Source organism: Nannobrachium achirus (genome assembly GCF_963921795.1).
Source record: "Nannobrachium achirus genome assembly, chromosome: 14".
NCBI lineage: Eukaryota > Metazoa > Chordata > Actinopteri > Myctophiformes > Myctophidae > Nannobrachium > Nannobrachium achirus.
Genome location: NC_137821.1, coordinates 40,573,064 through 40,592,981, shown reverse-complemented (window position 1 = coordinate 40,592,981; position 19,918 = coordinate 40,573,064).

Sequence of the window (19,918 nt, the reverse complement as noted above, 5' to 3'; positions counted from 1 at the left end):
AAAAATGATCACAAAAAGCATAAAGTAATGATAAAATAATCATTTTGGCCATTGTCGGGCCTACACTTTGTTTACATCCTAGTCTAACACTATTAAAGAATAGACTAGAATGTAAACAAAGTATCGGTCTGACAATGGCCAAAATGATTATTTTATCATTACTTTATTCTTTTTGTGATCATTTTTGAATAGAAACACATATATGAAGCTTAATCTTTTTTATGGAATATTTTCGAAACATTATTTTTATTTTAGCATCCGTTTTTTTAAGAAAAAGTTGACTATACCGACTATATAAACACAAATACAACTGCTTCTAACAGATCGTTTCCTTCACAGAGAGGCCTGCTGATCCACTTGAGAACTCTTTGTATTCTGAAGTGAAGACTGGATCAGCCACAGGTACACTGTGTTATGTATAATCTTCACAAACATTCTGACAAAAGGTTTTGCGTAGAACGGTTTAAAATAGTCATTAACTCCTCTGATTATGTGGGTGGCCAAATGGTTTTCCAGGTTGAACTGATCCATTCAGCTAGCTGTACAGTCAACTTTTCAGAACGTTTCAGAGTTTAAGTAATAACCTGCAAGAACACTGACTTGTGTGTTGCAGAAGGAACAGGAGAACCAGATGTGACTTACGCCCAGGTACACCACCAAAACAAAGGCAAAGCAAAGAAGAAGAGAGGTAGGTCAAAAGCATAGGATACGGTATCACTCATATTATAAATAAAATAAAATAAATTGTGTGAGCCTGCAGTGTCAGTCTATGAACTTCACCAAGTAGGTCAACCAACCACACTATATGCATTAGGGCTACAACTATTGATTATCTTCCTAGCACTTAATCTACCAATTACTTTTTATATTAATCAAATAATCGAGAAGCGCTTGTTTGGAATTGAAAATATATATATAAACTAGGGCTGGGATGCGATTAAACATTTTAATCTAATTAATTACAGGCTCTGTGATTAATTAATTGCAATTAATCGCATTTTAATCGCACATCGTTATTTGACCTGAGAAGCATTTTTTTCAAGTAAAACACATTTTGTTGTATGAGTGAATCAACAAGTGAGTTTCTTAAATCTAAATTTTGCATCCACTGGGCCAAGCAAATCGCTCTGATCGGCTACTTCTCCCTTTGCGTTTGTTGTCTCTTCTTGGTTGGTGCATCGCTATGATCGGTATGCCCAAAACTGAAGGTTCTGTGGTGCAAAAACTAGGTGCGATTAAAATGCGTATTTTTTTTTAATCGCGTTAATTTTCTGTAATTAATTAATCGCAATTAACCAGTTAAAGTCCCAGCCTTAATATAAACGCAAACACATCGAATATTTTGTTTTTAATAATCATGTAAATCAATTAGTCTGATTAACTTTTATACTTTGACGTACAACAGAACAGTGTCACAAGCAAGATTAGTTCGATAAGTGTTGCACCTCGGCTGTCCATCACATAAAGCATGTGCTAACTTTATAGACAAAAATAGCAGCTCTACGAGCTCTCAACATTTGAAGATCGGCTATTTTTATCTCTCTCTCAGATAAGGGGCCCTTGGCCTAAAAACGTTGAAGACCTCTGCCATAGGAAGAAAGCAATAAACCTATATATTTACTGAGTAGTAACACCAAATATTGGCAAGATACATTCAATAATTGATCCGTAGATACAAATTTGATCATACAAAATAGTCTCCCCATTGACTCATATTCCATGGAGAAACATGTCTCTAAGTGAGACTATAGCACACAAACAAACATGAAAGAAGTAGATTCTGCCAGTGTACCGTATAACATTACAAAACCTTGTTCAAGGTTTTTATGCCTCCACCGGTGACAGCCATTTACTACTGTACATACTGCTACAGCTACTACAGTACGTATATGTGAGTCTGGAAAGACACAGATGTAAACAACAACTGGTTGGTAAATGGTGAAGACATGCAACCATGACGCCACGTATTTCTAGTTTATGTTGAAATCAGTGAATGACAAAACTGAATGAGATTACACTTCCAGGAAAAGCAGTAGATACAATATGATATAGCATATTATGTTCAATGACAGAGTTTATTGTTTTAAATGTATATTGCTACTCTGTTTCTACTCCTCAGATGCACACGTGTAGGTCAACCCAACACGACACGTGGATAAAGTCAAATGGATCTTCAAAAATAAATGCATGTATATATATCCACAGTTTGCACATATTACTGTAGGCTATATACATGCACCTGCAAACATGCACACAACACAGATAGAAATGCATACACACCGAAAATGATAACTTATTTTACAGTTGCCTCAGGTTGCCTCATTCAAGTGCATTAAATTGTAGTGTACAAAAGATACTTTTTTTTTATTACAACTGTGGTTTTAGATAAATTATATCCAGTGATCGAGTTATTCCCACAGAGCTATGGGAGCCCTATTCGGCGCCGCCATCGGCGGCGGCGAAAAAAAATCGGCGGGTAATTGCGGATATAAAGTCGCCTAAAACGGGTACTTTCCTATATTAAATCATATTAAATCGGGTATTTCGCGGATATAAAGTCGGCTAAAACGGGTATTTCCTATATTAAATCATATTTTTCCTTTCACAATATTAATTCGGGCTTCACATTGGCTATGTTGACAACTCCAGGCAGTCTTTTCTGTTCATATTAACTCACCATTATTGCTCAGCCTCCAGTTCCCAATTCCTCCATCTGATGATCTGAGCTCTGAGCCATCCAGCCAAAAGTTCCCGTTCTGGTAGCATAAAGTCGGCTAAAATGGGTATTTTTCTTTCTCAAAACAAGGCGGGTCGGGTTCATATTTATTTACTAAAAAAAACATTGTCACGGGCACAGGCACACTAAGGCTACAGTCTTGCTAAGACAGCGTTGTTTTGTTTGGTTGTTTTGTCTTTTGTTGCTGTCCGGCGTGTCCGCCTTCCTTTGCCGTCCGGGCCGTGGCTAGAAGTGCAAAGACTCGATGCTGTGGTTCCTAGCTTAGCCTATGCCCAGGCCATGGCGAGACCACGCAGCTGGGTAGGTCTGCATCCAGGGCCTCCTCGGCCCTGGGGGAAAGGTAGGAACCATTGCAGCGAGTGTGTTATAACCCGGACGGTAAAGGAAGACTCACACCCCACATTAAATGCGCCTGATTTATAATAATAAAATGAATAGTAGGATTAAACGGTGTGATGTCATTGTTCAGTCTTACTGTCTAACATGTTTATTTAGTATATCTAGTTAACATAAATAATATAAATTCTTCCAATGGAACATAAAAAAAAAAAAAAAACGAGGAAAAAAAAAAAAAAAAAACACAGACCCCAAAGGGGGTTGTTGACTATGGGGTCCCAGACTTTAACTATGGGAGCTAAGACCCCACTGGCACCCACGTAACTCGAACTCTGATTATATCACATTATCATAGTTTGTGTAGATATTAAAATGTTTTCTACTAGATTTGAAACTATAAAATGTGTATATTGTATTATTATATTGTATATTGTATCGTTTACTGTGTACTGTATGTTTTACAGACTTTTTTAAATTATTTTTTGTATGACAATGATAATGAATAATGTTGAGGTCATTTTCTTTGAGATATTCAACTGTTATTTGTACAGATTTTGACCTGCTGTGAAGACTTTTTATTTCTTTATTTTGTATGACAATGATAATGAATAATGTTGAAATCATTTTCTTTTAGATATTCAACTCTTATTTGTACAGATTTTGACCTGTCTGAAAATTACGTTCATTAATCTCAAAGAAAAAAATGGTTTAGCTTTTTTTTCTTTGAGATTAATGAACTTTTAGTGTCACTACATTTACACAAAACAGGACAGATGGAGGGTGGACAGACAGACAGACAGACAGACAGACAGACAGACAGACACAGACAGACTTGCCCTCAAAGAGGTACAGCCACAACAACTGCAGCTGTGCATTATACCTTGATAAAAATAAGCAACACACAGATCGATTCCAAGACATAATTACATTAAATTATACTGTACATCCAATTAAAATGTCCATGTTGTTTTTTCCTCTGGTTGCATACCATCATTGAAATACATATATTTTTTTAATGTTACATTTTATAATGGAATCGATTGGCACTTGGGTTGAAACCTTGCCCAAATATGGAGTCATACTGTATGTCATAGATACAGTACAACATACCTGTAGTAGTTGTGAGATGCACATGAAGCCACGCTGTTATTACGCCCCCACATTTAATGATAAGAGGATACATAAGAGTACAATTCTTTGTTTCTGGTTGTTCAACAGCACCAAAAATTAACCAAAACAATTAAGAATAGTAGAGAAGAATAAGGATAAAAATGGCAAAGTATGTCAATCATGGCACAGTGTGAGGTAGTTGAGGGTGTATGTACTGTATGTACGTACTGGGATTTTACCCCCATATAGCTGAGGAGTTACAGATACTTGTAGACAATATATCTGCATTTTTATGGCAGTCTGAATCTGGAGGTATTTCTTTTGGAGTGGGAAATGAACAGCCTGCGGACAAACTCTTTACAGTAATACTACTGAGAAACTAAGGCCTTGGAGGAGGGAAGAGAAAAGTTGTTACCAGTTTTTGAGTATCAGACTCAGTGAGATATTCATCAAGGGATATATATTTATATATATATATGTAACGGAGGTGATCCGAACCTCCCCACCCGGCTTCGAACCCGGGTCTCCCACAAGTCCAATATCTTAACCACTAGTCCAAAGAGATACTAGACTTTTGAGGCTTCAAGGCTGCGACCCTCTCTGTCTCACACACACACACACACACACATATATATATATATATATATATATATATACCGGTATATATATATATATATATATATATATATATATATACCGGTATATATATATAATATATATATACAGTATATGATCACAGAGTAAGCATGAGCCCCAACCCCACCTCATTCCTCTTATTCTCTTACCTCAGACTATAGCCGTGCCTTTTAGCAGAGCAAGAACGGACCGTTTGCTGCAGCCCATAGGAGTGAGAGCAATGGGATGGTAGCTTACTATAATGAGTGATGGGCACAGGGATAATGGTGGTAGTTTTTATGCATGTCGGTACTGTCTAGGGCCATCAAGATGCTCCTTGTTTGCCATTTGCTACTTTGTGTACCTCTCTACTTTTAGAGAGGACCTAATCTCAGAGGAGGTTAGATCTCTGATGGAGACATTGCTTTGATGGCAATCTCTGTGTTGAACCTGTCAATGCGGCCATATCACTTTACCCTTTTATTACATTCCAAAAGTGATCATAGCAAAATTACTATGCAACAACTTGACAGATACCAAGCTTGTTGATTTCTCTTTTGTTTTATACGGTGTTAACAACACAGGACATCATGGCCAGGCAGAGAAGAGATGAACAAACCACAACAGGATGCACAACCACACGTAGGCCTATTGCCGCTGTCATCTACTGAGAGAGAGAGCATCAGATGGAAACATCACCCACTGAGGTTCCTCTGTGGTGGAGGCTGCATGCTTTGTTGCTTTGGCACACAGACTGTTTCCTTTGTGGACTGTGAGGACTCTAATAGCAGCCTAGTTTTCAGTGTTTAATGTAGGTTATTTTATAGTCTGTTTTTGCTGTTGAATGTAAACAATTAAACCATAATAGAATAAGTCTAATATGAACAGAACACAGACATTTCGTGTTTAGTATTCACTGCAGTTTGAGTATCTCAAAACCAAGTCTAAAGACTATTACATAATCTTATAGTTCTTCACATGTCACAATGATATTAAAACAGAGCTAATTAATAGGGCTTGTTAATGTAAGGTTGCCTTTTTGAATGGGTATTCTGGGTGACACAACCCTGGACTCCCAATAATGTGTATTAAACAATAGGCCAAGCATTTATCAACCACAAGGTCTTCAACGGCAACTTGCCCTTGGAATCTACCTCATTTCCAATATTCTAAACATGTCATTTACTGTAGGCTACTTACAAGGACAGGTGCGTAGGAGAGAACAGCCAACGTGGAGAAAAAAGGAAATGTCCCACAGGACGTCTTCTCTTAAAACGTATTTAATTGAAGACGGTGTATGGAAACTTTCCTTTTTTTCTCCACATATTATAAACAAAACAATGTGAAATAATTGTGATTCTATGTTAACCTGTGTGCAGCAGTGTGTGTCTGTCAACAAAATTATTTTTATTCAATTGGATTCCTCGTAAATCAAGTGATGTACAGTAATCATTTACTCCATGAGACATCACACTCTCTCTCTCTCTCTCTCTCTCTCTCTCTCTCTCTCTCTCTCTCTCTCTCTCTCTCTCCACACAGCAGTAGGCCTACTTATAGCTCATGCATAGGAAGTAGAAAAGGTTGTTCAGAGTCCTTCATCTCAGCAAAGGATGGGGTGCACGTTGGCCTGCGTGTTCCTCTGTGAGTATATACATATCACTATTACTATTCTAGTCTATTGAAATAATGTTTCATCCATTTCAATGAAGGAATACATGGCTGTAACTTAAGCTGCTGATACAGTACAATGGTGTCAATAGAATCAATGTTGTACTTTTTATGTATTGTAGGATCCACCAATATTTTCAAGACACCCTATACTAACATCCACGCCTAAACACAATTTATTTATTGATTTATTTTTAAACATGAATGAAGCTGCGAAACATTTGTTGGATATTATATTTTTATTGCAAACTATAGACCTACTGTACTAAAGCTTAAAGGAGCACTTCACCCATTTTCAAACTTATCTCTGTATTAATAGTCCTCACTAATGCTCATTATAAGATGGAACCATTAAGGACAATCATTTATTATGGCATTGATATTAATAAGTCGTTGGCACATTATTGTTGTTATTTGTCGTTATTGAACTTGAGTCAATTGTAGTTGTCCATGTTGGTATTTAAGTTAATTAAATGCAGATATTTATGCTTAGCTTCATATTATGTCATCAAATATCTTTCAGTGCTGAGTAGCTTCCTCTCCTATGGACACAGTCAAGGTGAAGATTGATTTTCTAATGACATTTATTATGTTCATCCACTCAAAATCATATGTGTGTGTGTGTGTGTGTGTGTGTGTGTGTGTGTGTGTGTGTGTGTGTGTGTGTGTGTGTGTGTGTGTGTGTGTGTGTGTGTGTGTGTGTGTGTGTGTGTGTGTGTGCGCGCACATTTTCAATATATTTCTTACATTTGTCTTGGTGTGATATCCCTGTGTTGTATTCTATCAGTTAGGAGAAATACTGAGGCTCACACAGTTCTATTTTATTTCTCTGTCATAAATAACAGGAGCACCAAAAGCGACTTTGAAGGCAGACAGAACAAGTGTACTGACATCAGATAGAGTGACCCTCACCTGTACTGTGGACAGTACAGCTTCATGGATCTACTGGTACAGAGACAACAAACAAATGGCTGTGACACGTCAGTCAACCTACACATTCAGTCCCTCTGTCTCACAGAGTGGAGAATACAGGTGTCGTGGAAGGAGAACAGACCCACCATACTTCACACAATACAGCAACCCAGTTCATATCACTGTCTCTGGTGAGATGCTGTTTTTACAAATTGTATGCCATAATCTTGTCTAATTGTATGCTATACATTTTTATAATGCTTCTGAAAAAAATAACAATCAAAGGTTATTATATTTTATGGTTTCATTCAAATTGATTATTAAGTGATGAATCTCGTCCGATTGTAACCATTGTCCTTTACTGGATTAGTAATTAGCACTGCTGCTACCTAGGAAGAGTGTGTATAGTTTTTCTTTGTGGAATGTTTATGTTCTCATGTGGGTTTCCTCAAGAAATACATGTTAGGTAGTCAGAAACAGCTCCTGTCAGTGCTCCTGACCAAGGCTGATGTTAACCATCCTAATAGTTAAGGGATGGGTTAAATACAGAAGATGAATTCACCCACAAGGATAAAAAAAAGAAAAGAAAAAAAAAAAAAAAAACGTTTTACTCAACTATGTGTTACTTCTACAGAACATGCAGAAGCTGTTCTCAGCAGACGCCCTGACTGGCCAGATAATTTCCTTGGAGAGACTCTTATTCTGAAATGTACCATACAGGGAGGAGGCTCTGAGTCTGACTGGAGGTACACATGGTGGAAGGATAACAATATCGAGAATTACAGAGAATTAGATGAATATTTCATAGGTCCTTCTGAGAACAATCCCAGTGGTGAATACAAGTGTAGAGGTCAACGCAAGCATGACCAACAATTATCCAAATACAGCAATCCCATCACTATGACTTTTAAAGGTATGGATACTCTTTATAGTTTTGATGATTCTATAATTGTGCTTTCTTACAATTTACAATTTACAATTTCTACACACAACTGCCTACATTCCTCCTCGTTGTGTGCTCACAAAAAAAATCACCTGTATCAGCATTTGTATCGATTAGGATTTGTAGAAATGTACTGTAACTCAAGTGTGCAGTTACAGCAAAGAGAATAGGTACAATAATGTTATGTAAAAATGTATGCATAACATACTAACTAACATAGCTGCCTGAGAACAGAAATTACATGCAGGGCAAGGAAAGGAAGGGAGAAGATGAAGAGGAAAAGAATAAGAATTCATCCTCAGGAGCATGAATGCGTTTATACATTTTCTTGCTAAAGCAAAAATATTTAGATATCTTATGTTAATGGAGAAGCATCCATCCTCCCAAATCCAAGCCATGGAGCCCCACAGAAAGGGGAGCTAAAAAGTAATTTAAATTTAGGTATTTATTTTACAGGTTTTAATAAATGGTAATTCTGCTTAAAGTTCAACTTTTAAAAATGACATTCTCAGATGCTCTCTTGTCTTTCTACTTTAATGTTTTTAATTGTAAATTCCAGTTAAATGGGTTTCTTATTTAGTCAGTGCATATGATTTTAAATATATATTCCACTAATGGTGAAAGCTAGTGCAAGGTTTCTCCAGGAAGTGAACATTGTATTTTAAAGTTGTTCTTAATCTGAACAACAGATGAACCAAAGGCCACACTGAAAGCTGACCAAACAGACATACCTGTAGGGGGCAGTGTTACACTGACCTGCTCTGTGGAGGAGTCATCTGGATGGACATACTGGTATGAATCATTGTACCAAGGTAACACAACATCACTGATCAAACAAGGACCAATCAGTGTGTCAAAAGGAGGAGTCTACAGTTGCAGAGGAGGGAGAGGAGAACCAGTTTACTACACTCAATACAGTGATGCAGTCACAACCAGAATCAGTGAGTAATTTAATTTGCTGTTATTAAAAAAGTTTTATACTTCTAGGTGCATACAAATATTTATGAAGATCACTATTCCATTTCAGCTGTAGGAGACAAGGCTGTCACCACACATTAATAGTTGACTGCCGCTAGACTCAATACCTTCAATATTATGTCCTGTCAAACAATAATTACAATGTCAGTTAATCCAGAGACGTGCTTTCCAACAGACAACCCCCAATCTGTTTTGAGTGTGTCTCCACAATGGTTGAGTCCTGGAGCCTCAGTGACTCTGAGCTGTGATGTTAAAGAATCATCTACAGACTGGATGTTCTACTGGTACAAGGCTGTTCCTAAACCACCATACTACTCCTACACTTATGAGCTCTTACCTGGTAGCCACAATGGAACTGTAGAGGGATCCTACATCATTCATGGTGCTACAGGCACAGGAGGATATGTGTGTAGAGCTGGGAGAGGAGACCCAGTTTATTACACTGAAGATAGTAAACCTATGTTTGTGTGGTCTGGTGGTGAGTGTGACTCATAATTCTTCATAAACTCTTCTACAGTAGGATGTTTTCTATACAGTAGGTTTTAACCATCTACAGGACAGACCCAGTGACTGACAGTTATACTATTTGTATTTCTTTCAAATTCTCTGATCCTGTTCTCACTTTTCTTGAGTTTAGTTCACTCTGTCATTTTACAGTAACACTGCACTGTGTTTGACCTTTGACCTCTGATCCTGTGTTGTGTTTTAGATCTTCATTCTTCAGCTTCTCTCACAGTGAGTTCTAACAGAACTCAGCACTTCACCTCTGAGTCTGTCTCACTGAGCTGTGAGGGAAACTCTAATGAATGGAAAGTGAGGAGGTACCCTGGTGGATTGAACGAGATCTCATCCAGGGGTTCAATGACTGGATCTACGTGGAGGATAAGATCTTTACGTAAAAGTGACACTGGAGTGTACTGGTGTGAGTCTGAATTGGGAGAATACAGCAATGCTGTCAACATCACAGTACATGGTGAGTCCAGTTACTTCTTTCACTACTGTACAATACTGCAGCATTCCATGAACGTATTAAACGCATGTGGACTGTGTTTAACTTGTCAACTGTATAAACAGATGGTTCGGTCATCCTGGTGAGTCCTGTCCATCCTGTGACTGAGGGACATTCTGTGACCCTACAATGCAAACACAGAACAGAAACGTCACTTTCCAACGTGGACTTTTATAGAAATGATGAACTGGTCCAAACTAAAACCAATGGAGAGATGGTAATAGCTGCTGTATTTAAGTCTGATGAGGGCTTCTACAAGTGTAACTATTCTGGAGGAGAATCACCACAGAGCTGGATGACAGAGAGATGGCAGGGTGAGTATACTGACAATACCTTGTTTTGTTTTGTTTTTTGTTTTATTCTTTTTATGTATTTAAATAAATAATGTATACTGTATGTAAGTCCACTGTCTTATTATCCCTCAGTGTCAAACCAGAGTTCTTCACATATTGGACTGATTGTGGGAGTTCTTGTTGTGAGTCTACTAATAATGACCATCCTTCTGCTTCTGTTATGTCTATACAGAACGTCTAAAGGTGAGAACTACTAACATGACATTGATTAATTTAGATTACAATCTCACCAACTGTCCTTAAATGCTACTGATTACCATAGCAATTTAAAAGTTCAAAGATATGTTTTATTTTTAATTACAGATCTGTGTTGTGCCAGGTAAGCAGTATTTCTTCACATGACACATGACAGCAGTCAGCAGTAGATTTCATCTGATTTTCTAATCTATTTCTGACAAATATACTTTATCTGTTAATTACAGACAGGTTCAGTCTCAGGGAACCAATCAGAGCTCGGCTGCAGACCAGCAGACCAATAAAAGTTGGGATCCAGATGAAGTGTACCTCCCCCTGCAGCACGGTCAGTCTTTGAAACAAACCTACAGTATCATGTTCTGATAACTGGTTCTAATTGCAGTTAGGGTTAGGGTTAAGGTTAGGTTTAGGTGGTCGGACCAATGGGCACCTCCGCGCAGCCAATCACAAGCTTCCGCTGCCTTAACCGAGGTGCTTTTTTGATACACTCGGACTGAAATACCTGCAAAACAAGGAGTCCCTCTCCCCCCATCTCTCCAGCTCTTGGAAATGCATTTTCAGTTTGAGAAAACTCATAGGATACAGTACCTGTATATACTGAACTTGGAAGTGAGGACACAATAAGTTGGTGCTGATAGCTTCAAATTGTTTTCATATCGGATGAATGAACTCTAGCAATGATTATCAGAATATAGAGCTTTTACCACACACACACACACACACACACGCACGCACGCACGCGCGCGCACACACACACACACACACACACACACACACACACACACACACACACACACACACACACACACACACACACAATATCACACAATATCACACAATATCACTTTACTGTACCTTTAAACGATGAATGTCTTTTTTGAAGTAATAACGTCTGGCAGTGTGTTTTGTGCTCTGTTTTCCCAAATAGCAAAAGAATTAACTAAATTGAAATACCACATATAAGTACCACATTAATGCTATTCTGTTTACCTCTAGGTGACACATGCGTTTATGGAGAAATCAATCACCCAGATGACTATGAAAATGGTACAGTATACTGTATATATTTTTAAAGCTTAAGTCCAATGCTTTCGTTTGTTTTTATTGTGGAATATTAAAGTTAAGAGTGTAATTCTTTCAGGTTAAAATGTATCACTAGATTGTTTTTCAGTGGAATGAGGGCTTCATGGCCAACTGCAAAATACTCTGTTCACAGGACAGTATTGTTTGCTGTGTGCTAATTCCACCACCTCGTTCACAGCAATTCTAGGACCTAAAAAAAACATGGACTTAGACCTATATATGTTTTTATTTTGAACAGACTTACAATGTTGTTAAAACAACAGTGAAGGTGCTTTTTACATACATTAGATTAGACATTGTTAATTGTGTCATTACAGTCTGGTATCTATCTCATGTTCTTCCATTTGACTGTCACTTACTGCATACATTTGGTAACAGATATATTTGTTCCATTAATTCAATCAAACTGTTTTTTTAATGAGTTAATTAATTTCCAGTTATGAAACAAAGAAACGAGCAGGCAATTGGAACTGGAACCTAAAATTTAAAGTGATAGTTCACCTATTTTTGACATAAAGCTGTGTGAAATACTTGCCATTAAAACAGTGGTTAAAAATGTATTAATTGATTACCAGAGTCCCGTGGTCAGAGTTCTGGTCAGTTTTAGATGAATATTAAGTAGTTCCAATGGGGTGGGGGCCATTTGGCGTGGCCCACTCATTGAAAATATATTAATCCACAAAACTAGCGTCATTTGTATTGTTGGCTTATTTCTACCATATAGAGCGAGGTTTCGTTCTGATCAGCTGACTGCAAAGCACCTTGTTTTGGGGAAATATGTTGCAGCGGCGTAGTGATACTGGACACAAAAAATAGTACCATGTGACAGAGGGGTCAAAGTTGAACGAAAGTTGGTCTATTTGGTAGAAATAGGTCAACAATACAAATGACGCTAGTTTTGTGGATTCATCTATTTTTAATGATTGGGCCATGAGCCCCTGCCAAATCACCGGAACTACTTTATATTCATCTAAAACTGACCAGAAATCTGACCACGCGACTCTGGTAATGGATTAATACATTTGTAACCACTATTTTAATGGCAAGTATTTCACACAGCTTCATGTCAAAAATAGGTGAACTATCACTTTAAGCTGATAAATGGGCTCCTGATTGAATTAAATTGTCAACCCACTTGAAAATGTATTTTCTGTTTATTAAAGAGCTGCAGAGATGGGGAGACCCCTGTTATTGAACACTGTAGCAATGATCAGAATATAGAGAGTTAAGCTTAGATTATTTTTATTTTTTAAACCAAACAGGTCTGTGCATTTTTTTGGTCAAAGTTGATCCTAAAGCACCAGCGTGTGCACTGTGCACTCACCCATAGGGCATCTTACTAGTTTTTTAAGTATATTGACGTCTGTCAGTTTGTTTCATGTTCCTAATTAACTATGTTGAAACCATGTTTGACTTTGATGTCACAAATAAGTACCACATTAATACTGTTATTATTCTTTTTACTTCTAGGTGACACAAGCGTTTATGGAAACATCAATCACTCGAGGAGTTGAAACAGTGTAACAATATACATTTAAAACAAGATTCTCTGTCATTGAACATTATGCCATATCATATTTTATCTACTGCCTTTTCTGGTGTATTTCACGTCTCATTCAGTTTTGCCATTTACTGATTTTTTTTATTCCATCTCAACAGAGCCCTCAACATCCACTGCTGGGCCTCAAAATATAATTATTATAATTATATAATTATATCAGTTCACACATACTGTATACATGCACACAAACACAGATAGTGCATACACACTGAAAAAAACACCCTTATTTTACAGTTGCCTCGGTCAAGCACATTAAATTGTCATAGTGTACAAAAGATATTTTTATGACAATTGTGGTTTTAGATTATTATTAATATTAGGCACATATTAATCAAATATTTTTGTAGGTATTACATTATACATTGTACTTAAATGTTTATTGTAATATTTGTATATTTTATAGTTTACTCTACTGTGTACTGTATGTTTTATAGACTTTTGTTTTATTACATTTACATTTAAAAAGTTAAAAATAATGATTATAAATGACATTGTTATTGCATAATGATTAAAGCAGCACTATGTAACTTTCCTCTTCTACCCTGGATTTCAACACGGTTTTCATGTGCAAGTTCTGACATTTTTACCATTGAGCCGGCCTGCTCAGGGGATGAATTGAAAATTCTGCCAGATCCTATGTCTAGGTGAGACCTGACCTTTGAATCTAAATGTCTCAATAGAAGAGCAGGGAGACCAATTCTATTATATTTTATTAACACTTTGGACCAAAAAATAAAATAAAATAAAATAAAAATAATAATAATCATTTAACGTCCCAGCTGCATCCTTGTGATGTTTTTTTACACTATTAGTTCTATTTATAGTGGCTCATAGGAATAGACTATGTGACAACCAGGAATAGTTTGGTGACCACCGGAGACTCGGTTGACGGCCGGAATTTAGACGGCACCCGGGAGCAGGTTGGGTTAGCGCCCCAGCCTGTGTCTTCCGTGAGGAAGAAGCCCAACAAATCCACGGTGAGGCCTTTAGGAGGGCCATTCAACTGCAGCAGCTGAATGGAATGTTTGGATTGGGGTCTGGTGCAACGCACAGGTTCTGAACCTGGTGAGAGCAGGAGAGGACCTGGTAAGACATAGGAGGAGCCCGGCCAGGAGTCAACCCATAGAGCCTAGTTCTTCCACGCGCCAGAATGGCTCCCCAATCCTGGCAGAGTAGTTCCGGTGCTGCACATTGAGTGACCCTGTCTTTCCCTAATAGGACTGATCGTGGATAGCTACTGGGACGTAAGTCGGGACTTGATCAACCCCGGCTGGGTCACCTGGGCGAGGGTGTATGATGTTGCGAGACCCGAAACACCCGTCGACCCCAGGCTACATCACTGATGATACGTCCCAGCTGCATCCTTGTGATGTTTTTTTACACTATTAGTTCTATTTATAGTGGCTCATAGGAATAGACTATGTGACAACCAGGAATAGTTTGGTGACCACCGGAGACTCGGTTGACGGCCGGAATTTAGACGGCACCCGGGAGCAGGTTGGGTTAGCGCCCCAGCCTGTGTCTTCCGTGAGGAAGAAGCCCAACAAATCCACGGTGAGGCCTTTAGGAGGGCCATTCAACTGCAGCAGCTGAATGGAATGTTTGGATTGGGGTCTGGTGCAACGCACAGGTTCTGAACCTGGTGAGAGCAGGAGAGGACCTGGTAAGACATAGGAGGAGCCCGGCCAGGAGTCAACCCATAGAGCCTAGTTCTTCCACGCGCCAGAATGGCTCCCCAATCCTGGCAGAGTAGTTCCGGTGCTGCACATTGAGTGACCCTGTCTTTCCCTAATAGGACTGATCGTGGATAGCTACTGGGACGTAAGTCGGGACTTGATCAACCCCGGCTGGGTCACCTGGGCGAGGGTGTATGATGTTGCGAGACCCGAAACACCCGTCGACCCCAGGCTACATCACTGATGATACGTCCCAGCTGCATCCTTGTGATGTTTTTTTACACTATTAGTTCTATTTATAGTGGCTCATAGGAATAGACTATGTGACAACCAGGAATAGTTTGGTGACCACCGGAGACTCGGTTGACGGCCGGAATTTAGACGGCACCCGGGAGCAGGTTGGGTTAGCGCCCCAGCCTGTGTCTTCCGTGAGGAAGAAGCCCAACAAATCCACGGTGAGGCCTTTAGGAGGGCCATTCAACTGCAGCAGCTGAATGGAATGTTTGGATTGGGGTCTGGTGCAACGCACAGGTTCTGAACCTGGTGAGAGCAGGAGAGGACCTGGTAAGACATAGGAGGAGCCCGGCCAGGAGTCAACCCATAGAGCCTAGTTCTTCCACGCGCCAGAATGGCTCCCCAATCCTGGCAGAGTAGTTCCGGTGCTGCACATTGAGTGACCCTGTCTTTCCCTAATAGGACTGATCGTGGATAGCTACTGGGACGTAAGTCGGGACTTGATCAACCCCGGCTGGGTCACCTGGGCGAGGGTGTATGATGTTGCGAGACCCGAAACACCCGTCGACCCCAGGCTACATCACTGATGATACGTCCCAGCTGCATCCTTGTGATGTTTTTTTACACTATTAGTTCTATTTATAGTGGCTCATAGGAATAGACTATGTGACAACCAGGAATAGTTTGGTGACCACCGGAGACTCGGTTGACGGCCGGAATTTAGACGGCACCCGGGAGCAGGTTGGGTTAGCGCCCCAGCCTGTGTCTTCCGTGAGGAAGAAGCCCAACAAATCCACGGTGAGGCCTTTAGGAGGGCCATTCAACTGCAGCAGCTGAATGGAATGTTTGGATTGGGGTCTGGTGCAACGCACAGGTTCTGAACCTGGTGAGAGCAGGAGAGGACCTGGTAAGACATAGGAGGAGCCCGGCCAGGAGTCAACCCATAGAGCCTAGTTCTTCCACGCGCCAGAATGGCTCCCCAATCCTGGCAGAGTAGTTCCGGTGCTGCACATTGAGTGACCCTGTCTTTCCCTAATAGGACTGATCGTGGATAGCTACTGGGACGTAAGTCGGGACTTGATCAACCCCGGCTGGGTCACCTGGGCGAGGGTGTATGATGTTGCGAGACCCGAAACACCCGTCGACCCCAGGCTACATCACTGATGATACGTCCCAGCTGCATCCTTGTGATGTTTTTTTACACTATTAGTTCTATTTATAGTGGCTCATAGGAATAGACTATGTGACAACCAGGAATAGTTTGGTGACCACCGGAGACTCGGTTGACGGCCGGAATTTAGACGGCACCCGGGAGCAGGTTGGGTTAGCGCCCCAGCCTGTGTCTTCCGTGAGGAAGAAGCCCAACAAATCCACGGTGAGGCCTTTAGGAGGGCCATTCAACTGCAGCAGCTGAATGGAATGTTTGGATTGGGGTCTGGTGCAACGCACAGGTTCTGAACCTGGTGAGAGCAGGAGAGGACCTGGTAAGACATAGGAGGAGCCCGGCCAGGAGTCAACCCATAGAGCCTAGTTCTTCCACGCGCCAGAATGGCTCCCCAATCCTGGCAGAGTAGTTCCGGTGCTGCACATTGAGTGACCCTGTCTTTCCCTAATAGGACTGATCGTGGATAGCTACTGGGACGTAAGTCGGGACTTGATCAACCCCGGCTGGGTCACCTGGGCGAGGGTGTATGATGTTGCGAGACCCGAAACACCCGTCGACCCCAGGCTACATCACTGATGATACGTCCCAGCTGCATCCTTGTGATGTTTTTTTACACTATTAGTTCTATTTATAGTGGCTCATAGGAATAGACTATGTGACAACCAGGAATAGTTTGGTGACCACCGGAGACTCGGTTGACGGCCGGAATTTAGACGGCACCCGGGAGCAGGTTGGGTTAGCGCCCCAGCCTGTGTCTTCCGTGAGGAAGAAGCCCAACAAATCCACGGTGAGGCCTTTAGGAGGGCCATTCAACTGCAGCAGCTGAATGGAATGTTTGGATTGGGGTCTGGTGCAACGCACAGGTTCTGAACCTGGTGAGAGCAGGAGAGGACCTGGTAAGACATAGGAGGAGCCCGGCCAGGAGTCAACCCATAGAGCCTAGTTCTTCCACGCGCCAGAATGGCTCCCCAATCCTGGCAGAGTAGTTCCGGTGCTGCACATTGAGTGACCCTGTCTTTCCCTAATAGGACTGATCGTGGATAGCTACTGGGACGTAAGTCGGGACTTGATCAACCCCGGCTGGGTCACCTGGGCGAGGGTGTATGATGTTGCGAGACCCGAAACACCCGTCGACCCCAGGCTACATCACTGATGATACGTCCCAGCTGCATCCTTGTGATGTTTTTTTACACTATTAGTTCTATTTATAGTGGCTCATAGGAATAGACTATGTGACAACCAGGAATAGTTTGGTGACCACCGGAGACTCGGTTGACGGCCGGAATTTAGACGGCACCCGGGAGCAGGTTGGGTTAGCGCCCCAGCCTGTGTCTTCCGTGAGGAAGAAGCCCAACAAATCCACGGTGAGGCCTTTAGGAGGGCCATTCAACTGCAGCAGCTGAATGGAATGTTTGGATTGGGGTCTGGTGCAACGCACAGGTTCTGAACCTGGTGAGAGCAGGAGAGGACCTGGTAAGACATAGGAGGAGCCCGGCCAGGAGTCAACCCATAGAGCCTAGTTCTTCCACGCGCCAGAATGGCTCCCCAATCCTGGCAGAGTAGTTCCGGTGCTGCACATTGAGTGACCCTGTCTTTCCCTAATAGGACTGATCGTGGATAGCTACTGGGACGTAAGTCGGGACTTGATCAACCCCGGCTGGGTCACCTGGGCGAGGGTGTATGATGTTGCGAGACCCGAAACACCCGTCGACCCCAGGCTACATCACTGATGATACGTCCCAGCTGCATCCTTGTGATGTTTTTTTACACTAATCATTTTTGATATTCAACTCTGACTTTGACCTGTCTGAAAACTACTTTCATTAATCTTGTATATAAAAAAGTGTTCATCATGCTGTTAACTGATGTTGTTCAAATTATGTGATGTAAATAAATAGATTTGTATTTTATTTTTAGAATAAACTGCATCAGAGAACATAAAATGTTGTCATATGTCTTCTATGAATTACCTTTGAATCTAAACAAGGTGCATCATATCTGTGCTTGTATTAGCAGTTCAATCAGAACATACTGATGTTGTGTAAACTCCTTCCACATCTCTTAGCCTCCTAAGAACAGTGTCATGTGTAGTAAACCAGGGTTTTGGTTCCATTCTGTTGTTTCTCCTATTAGACTGAATTATTAGACTGAATCTCTGAAAGGTCCAGGAAGGACTTGAGAGGTGATGAATGAAAGCTGCAGAGTTGTTCAGTAGAGTTGTTCTTTATTGACAGAGTATAGATCGATTCCATGAGTCAATGCATTCCTGCTGAAGCCGGAGCTACCAGCTTTTCCAACAGTCCTCCGCCGTACGCGGGCTTCTCTCCCTTCCTAAGTTACATTTTGCTATCACCTTATAAACATTTACAAGCATTGGGGGAGAATCAGAGGAGGGGTCAGAAACCCCTAGGTCATCTAATCAGCTGTCTTCGATCTAACAAAAGATTTGGCTTGGTGATGCCCCACTGAGTCGACACCCTGGAGGGACCTCTGTGTATCTCCTACAGAATTAGACTAACATGTGTCTCATGTCAAGATCTCATGTCACTCTTAATGTAATATCTACTTTAATGTGCAATGCATATACTGTATGTCTCACTTATATAAACCTAAGCCCTTAAAACATGTGTTTGCATCTGACAATGTAAAGAGTGTAAACCTTAATTAGTACTTTGCTAAAACGATCTACAGTATGTAAAAGAGGACAGGGTTGAGACCCCAAAGCCTCCATCTAGATGAGAATCCCGACACCTAAGCAAGCCTCAAAGGGTTTAAAATAGAATGAGCCCTTTGTCATCCCTGCTTGCCACTACAGGTGGTCAGTCAATCAAGAGACCAGATCTAAATGCAGAGTAACACAAACGAACCTAATCAGATCTCGTCTTGCCTTGGTAGAGGTTTGGAGGCTGCCTAAACAGCCATTTGCTCAAGTTCCCCACTACATTATAATAGTTGATATTATGCTGAATTATTATGCCTTATTGTCTGATCAGATATACTTCATTCCCCTCTTCATAATATGACTACATATTATGACAACCAACTGATCAGACATACATGGTAACTACACGGGTCAACATACATACAGTACGGATTAAAGTTACATTGTTCCAAAAAACGATTCCATCCATCCATCCGTGTTAAACTCCAGATTAATCTGATTGTAACACAGTTCTCTGTCGCTATGGGCAGTAACAAACTGTAGTACAATTAGACTATCAAGTTACTTAACTAAACCCAAACAAATCAACCCCAACAAATATTGAAGAAAAACATGACCATCATCTCAATCTTCATAAAAATACCTAATAAAATGTTCAAATTGTATCCTAGTTGACTGTCC